Source organism: Macaca thibetana, chromosome 7, assembly GCF_024542745.1.
Source record: "Macaca thibetana thibetana isolate TM-01 chromosome 7, ASM2454274v1, whole genome shotgun sequence".
Taxonomy (NCBI): domain Eukaryota; kingdom Metazoa; phylum Chordata; class Mammalia; order Primates; family Cercopithecidae; genus Macaca; species Macaca thibetana.
The window spans coordinates 164,806,414-164,812,463 of NC_065584.1; the positions used below are offsets into that span (position 1 = coordinate 164,806,414).

General features: G+C 48.5%; 1 non-coding gene across 1 annotated transcript; it reads right to left on the reverse strand.

The window, feature by feature from the left end:
- Nucleotides 1-4,260: 4,260 nt before the first annotated feature.
- LOC126960210 (U6 spliceosomal RNA) lies at nt 4,261-4,364 on the reverse strand. Its single transcript, XR_007727789.1, has one exon. It is a non-coding gene; the product is annotated as a U6 spliceosomal RNA (small nuclear RNA).
- Nucleotides 4,365-6,050: the final 1,686 nt, after the last annotated feature.

Below are 6,050 nucleotides of genomic sequence, written 5' to 3' on the forward strand. Positions count from 1 at the left end.
ATGTGGAGTGCTGGGGGTGACCACACTCTGGGAGTTCTGGTTGGCATAGCGCATGGTAGGCATGCTGAATTCTATAAGAGAGGTCCAAAGAAAAAGGCTCAGACGAGTTGAGGAGGGGGATCCAAAGAGCCCTGCGGGGGGAAATGGCATCTGAGCCAGGGTGAGAGTGTGGGTGATGCTGGACCTGAGTGTTGGTGTGGAGAGGGTATTCCAGGCAGAGGCGCCAGAGTCAATAAAGGTGAAGCTGACCAGGCAGTTGTCCTCTCTGCTCCCCCAGGCGGTGGGGCCCAGGTAGGAGGTAGCCTGAAGGGGCACAGCTCCTCTACTCACTTGGCCACCATTTTCAGCTTCTTGGCTGCCAGCGCAGGTCCCAGTGATGGCTTAAGCACCTGGACTGGCTGCTCTGATCCCTGTGGGGCATATGGTCACTCAGGCTGGGCTGGAGATCCAAGATACCTAAGAGACAGCAGGAAGCCACCCAAGGGCATAGTTGGGCATTGGTTGGGGAGGCTGAGTGGTGGGGTCATTTACCTTCTAAGTCAAACTCACCCTAGCCACAGTCAAACCCAATGCAACAAGCAAAAAAACGACAACTCGTTCTCTGTTGGAGAATTTCAGCAAACCTCTGTGTGTGTGTGTGTGTGTGTGTGCATGTATGCACATATGTGTGTCATTGTGACTATGCATTCAGAGGGGTTTGTGAATGTGCTCCCACATCAATGTGCATGTAAATGACAACAGCTCACGTTCACTGAGCTAACCACATGCTCTATGTTCTCACCTGAATCCCTCTATTTAATCTCCACCTTATTAGAAGAGAACATTGTTGTCCCCACTTACAGATGAGGAAACTGCATGTTAGATTAGTTTTCAAAGTGGGATGTGAGCTACACTCCTATGTGCCAAATGACTTTTTGCTTCTAGAATTCTAAATCATGCATCAACTCTTAGCAGGAAAGAGATTTTCACCTTTCCTCAAGGTCATGTGGCAGAGATAAGAACCCACTTCTTTCCTATAAAGCCCTTCAAAACACTGGCTCTGAAATAAAAAGCATAACATTTTCTAATGCAGTCTATTATCAGACGACTGCCACAAATATTAGGAAGATGCACATAATCCACTCCAGAGAAAGAAAAGTACTCTGGTACAACACAGCATTAAATGGCATGTCTCCTGACTCCTCTGTTTTCTAATAAAGAAAGCGATGACTCTGATCTCTGAAGACATCTGTTCTAAACCCACCATGTGACTTACCTCTTTGAAAAACAAACAAATAGCATTTAATTTGCTTGTAAAGAATATCGTTTTTAGGTTTCCAATGTATTAAAAAATTGTAGGTAAAAGCATTCAAATCATCTTGGCTTTCCAATCTCTTAAATCATTTCAGCTTTAGGTCTGGCATTTGACAACCCAAACTGACTTATAAAGTGCTCATGTTAATTAGCATGGAGGAATTGTGTATCCGTGTGTGTGTGTGTGTCTGAGTGTTTGTATGTGTGTCTGTGCGTGTGTATGTGAAGTTACTGGCATTCCCTTTGTGCTGACTCCAAATAAAGCCCTGAAAGGCTTTGGAAGTCTTCCCTGCCCTTTACCCTTTTCCCTTCTTTTCTGAGAATTCTTGAAGCCTTCAGAGCAGGGCCTGGCACACAGCAAGCACCAGGAAGTGTCAGCTACTGGTCTAATGACGGTGATGGTCGGCACCATCACCACCACACCCTTTGCTCCTGTTCCTACTGGGAAACCTGCATCCCCTCAGCCCACAGTAGGAAAGAGCCTCCCATGGCCCTGCACACCCTGTATTTTATCCTAGAAGCCAGCAGAGTCCCTTCTCACCATGGCCCCCTGCATCTCTCCACATCCACCACCTTGGCCTTCCCTGACTCCCTCAAATTTCCTTCTCCCTCCCACGATAGACCCTGCACCCTCTGTTCCCAGCCTGCACACTCTTCCTCCTCTCTTCTCCCAGTTAACTCTGGCTCATCCTTCAGATGGCTGCATCAGCATCATCTCCCCGACTTAGTCCACTCCCGCTATAACGGACCTTCATCACACCATGTCCTGCTCCTTCAGAGTGTGTGTCACAGGAAAAGTTCACACTTGTCTGGTGATGACCTGCCCCTCTCTAGAGCATCGCCCCTGTTAGACTGAAATTCCAACGAGGCAGAGCCATGGAGCCCCAGAGCTGAGCGCAGCTGATCTGGAATGTAATCGGCACTCGGTAACATTAGTTGCATGATTTTACAGAAAGGGGTTTGAAGTGCGAGAAGGAAGGGACTAGAAGAAGAGTGACAGTGAAGGGAGAGAGAACAAGGCCAGATGCTTGCATTGGCTCTCCTTCATCCACCCTCTAGGCCTCTCCACCCCTCAGCCTGCCTCCTGTCCCAGCCAGGAGACGTAGATCCGTACTGGGAGCTTCAGAGCCCATCTGGCTGCAGCACGGTCACTCTGCTCTGAGCTCTAAGGGTGCACCTGGTATATCTCCAGTGACAAAGTGATTCCAAATAATACCCAGGCCCTGTCCAACCCTCCCCTCTCCGCTCCCTGCCCTGAAGGGGAGTCTCATCACATTCCAGCGCCATCTGCTTGGGCACAGTGTGCCAGGCCCTGGCTGAGGGCCCCTGCTGGCAGCAAGGGTTCCTGGGCCACCATGGAACCAGCACCCACAGGAGGCAGGCAGTGTCCAGACACATGATCTGGGTCAGGGACACAGTGCCAGCTGCTGAGTCTCACAGAGGACAAGGGGGGCGAGATGGAAGTGTCTGTGGGTGGCACAATGGTAGAACAGCCAGCTCTAGGTGAATCTGCCCTAAATTCAAAACTGTCACACAGCAATGAAGGATGGCATCCTGCTGGCAAAGGTGTGCCCTGAATCCAAAGGGTCAAATTAAGGAAGGAATCCAGGAATGGCAAGGTGGGGAGTCTGGCTGAGCATCCTAAGGCCCAGCCTGGCTGGAGAAAAGTGGCCTTATCGTGGTCCTCATGTACCCACTGGGGACAGGCTCACAGGTCCCACTAGCACAAGGGGACACAGGGGACATCATTCAGACAAGGAGAGTGGCCACCAACAATGAATCCAGGGTGTGTGAGTCCACAGCACTGCCCACTGCAGCAAGGTCCTTGGTGTTAGGATGAGGCTGCTGCCATCTGCTCTGCTCCAGGCTCACTGGTGGCCACTCCCTGGGTGCAGGAGTTGAGCTGGAATTCGCACCTCCCAGATGTGGGTGCGAATTCCAGCTCAACCCTAACCAGTAACCTTTACTGTGTGACCTCAGGTCAGTCAATGAACTCCTCTGAGCCTCCACAGTCATAAAATGGGAACTATAAATCAGCCTCAGGTGGTGGAGAGGAAGAGTTGTTTAGTCAAAGCCTACTATGTGCCCAGTGGTGAGGAAGGCTCTGGAGATATCACTGTAAGCAACACCAGGCATGGCACCTGCACTGGTGGGGCATACAGCCTAATGACAAAGATGGATGTTAAGCATCTCATCCTGTAAATAAATGTTTCATCACAAACTGCAATAAACTGTAAGAATAAAAACACCAGATGCTGGAAAGTGTTTAACAGGAGGCCTTGACCTAGTATAGGAAAAGGAGGTGCCAGCAGTCTTCCTGGAGGAAGTGACAAGTAAGCAGGGTTCTGATAGAGGGAGGGGGGCACCCACTGTGTCTGAGGGCAAAGGGGCTGGGGAGCATTCTAGGAGAGCAAGGGACACATGCAGCAGCTTCTGGATGGACTGAGATGAGAGAAGGCCACAGAATGCAGCCAGCAAGGCAGAAAGCAGCAGGGGATCCCAGAGGGCACTGCCAACTTGACAGGACTTGGTGACGAGCATCCCAGGGATGGCTTAGCAGCCACCAGAATGACAGCACCCAGCACTACCCACAAAAGAGCATCCTAGTTAGAAACCAGGCCCAGCAACTGACCCTTCCCGGGATGCTTTCTAGGTTATTCAGATGCTCCTTTGTGAGCATAGAGCAGCCTTAGTTCCAAAATCTTGATCCCTTTACCCCAAAATCAGGCCTTCATCCCAGAATGCCTCTCTACTATTTCTCCCGGGAAGCCCAGCACATGATTCTCAGGAAAATGGGGTTCTGGGAAGCCTGTGTCAAGATGCCAGGATTCTCAGAGTAAGTGTGCAGTGAAGGGAGGCACCTGGTCCACCTGTCCACTCCACAGGATAAGCACAGTATTCATATGTAGAAATCTCTTTGTCAAAAGACCAGCAGGGATCTCTCTTTTTTTTTTTTTTTTTTTTTTTTTGTTCATGGAATGCTTCACAAATTTGCATGTCATCCTTGCAAAGGGGCCATGCTCATCTCTGTATCGGTACAATTTTGGTGTCTGTGCTGTCGAAGCAAGCATGGAACTCATTATTCAATCCTTAAGCTCCTCCTTCAAGACCCCTTTTTTTTGAGCCACTGCCCATGAACTCCAAAGGTACAGCTTCATAAAAAGGTAAACACAATACAGCGGTTTCCCATCTCTCACCTACTCTAAACCTCTGCATCTTCAGTCTCTCCCTCCGTCTGCGTCACCTCTTTTAGAGTGCATAATTAAGCAAAAAGAGCCTGAAAAACCCCCTTCTAATCAATAATTCAAAATGTTGGTCTCCTGTGACTTTTTTTCATTACAATTGTCCAGGTCAGGCATTCATGAATTCTCCAGGATGGAGTTCCCTCCTGGGACACCAAAGTAGAATTAATGTTGTTTTGGGGTAATTATGTGTTTTTTAATTATCCATCTTTTTCTTTTCCTAAACAGCCAGAAAGAATTGTTTATAAATAAAGAAAAATGTTATGGTCTCACAAGTTGGGCATTTGTAAAGAAGGAGATTCAAATGAGTGTACAAATTAGAGTAACAGGAAACATTTTGGGTATTTGCTGAGTCAAGAAAGACGCATTTAGAAAGAGGTGAAAATAGTTCAAGCACCGTTTAAAAACTGCTGACATGACATTTCAGCTTTGTAATGAGCACCACTGAGGCATCAGTGGCCTTGCTCTCTATTTTTTCTTTCTTTTCTTTTTTTTTTTTTTTTTTTTTTTGAGACAGAGTCTCCCTCTGTCATCCAGACTGGAGTGCAGTGGCGCGATCTCAGCTCACTGCAAGCTCCGCCTCCCGGGTTCCCGGGTTCACGCCATTCTCCTGCTTCAGCCTCCCGAGTAGCAGGGAACACAGACACCTGTCACCACGCTTGGCTAATTTTTTGTATTTTTAGTAGAGACGGGGTTTCACCCTATTAGCCAGGATGGTCTCGATTTCCTGACCTCATGATCTGCCCGCCTCATCCTCCCAAAGTGCTGGGATTATAGGCGTGAGCCACCGCGCCCGGCCGTTTTTTTTTTTTTAAGATGGAATCTCACTCTGTCACCCAGGCTGGAGTGCAGTGGTGTGATCTCAGCTCACTGCAACCTCTGCCTCCCAGGTTCAAGTGATTCTCCTGCCTCAGCCCTGCAAGTAGCTGGGACTACAGGCGTGTGCCGCCACACCCAGCTAACTTTTTTATTTTTAGTAGAGATGGGTTTTCACAATGTTGGCCAGGCTGGTCTCAAACTCCTGACCTCAGGTGATCCACCCGCTTTGGCCTCCCAAAGTGCTGGGATTACAGGCATGAGCCACCATGGCCGACCCTTACTCTTTCTTATGCTCTGCCTCCTCCTCTCCTGAACCCCCAGCCCATTACTCTTTCTTCCTAGCTGCAGCAGACATTGCTAGTGACTTAGCTAATACCCATTTTCTCCTTCTCTCCATATTCTATTCCAACAATAGGACTCTGATTTTGTTCAGCATGGCAATATGTCCAATTAAAAATACCTCTCCAGTTCCTCTGCAGCTAGACTAGGTGAACCCATTCAGCGAATGAGATGCAAACAGAAGTTTACTGTGTGAGAACATAGGAAAACAAAACCGACTCAGCTGGCATGGTCTGTGCCTTTGCCTTTCTATCTTCTTTCTGCCTGGAATGTGAAAGTGAAGGCTGGAAGAACAGCAGCCATTTTGCAACCATGAAGATAAAACTCACACATTAAGAATGGCAAAGCAGAGAGCCA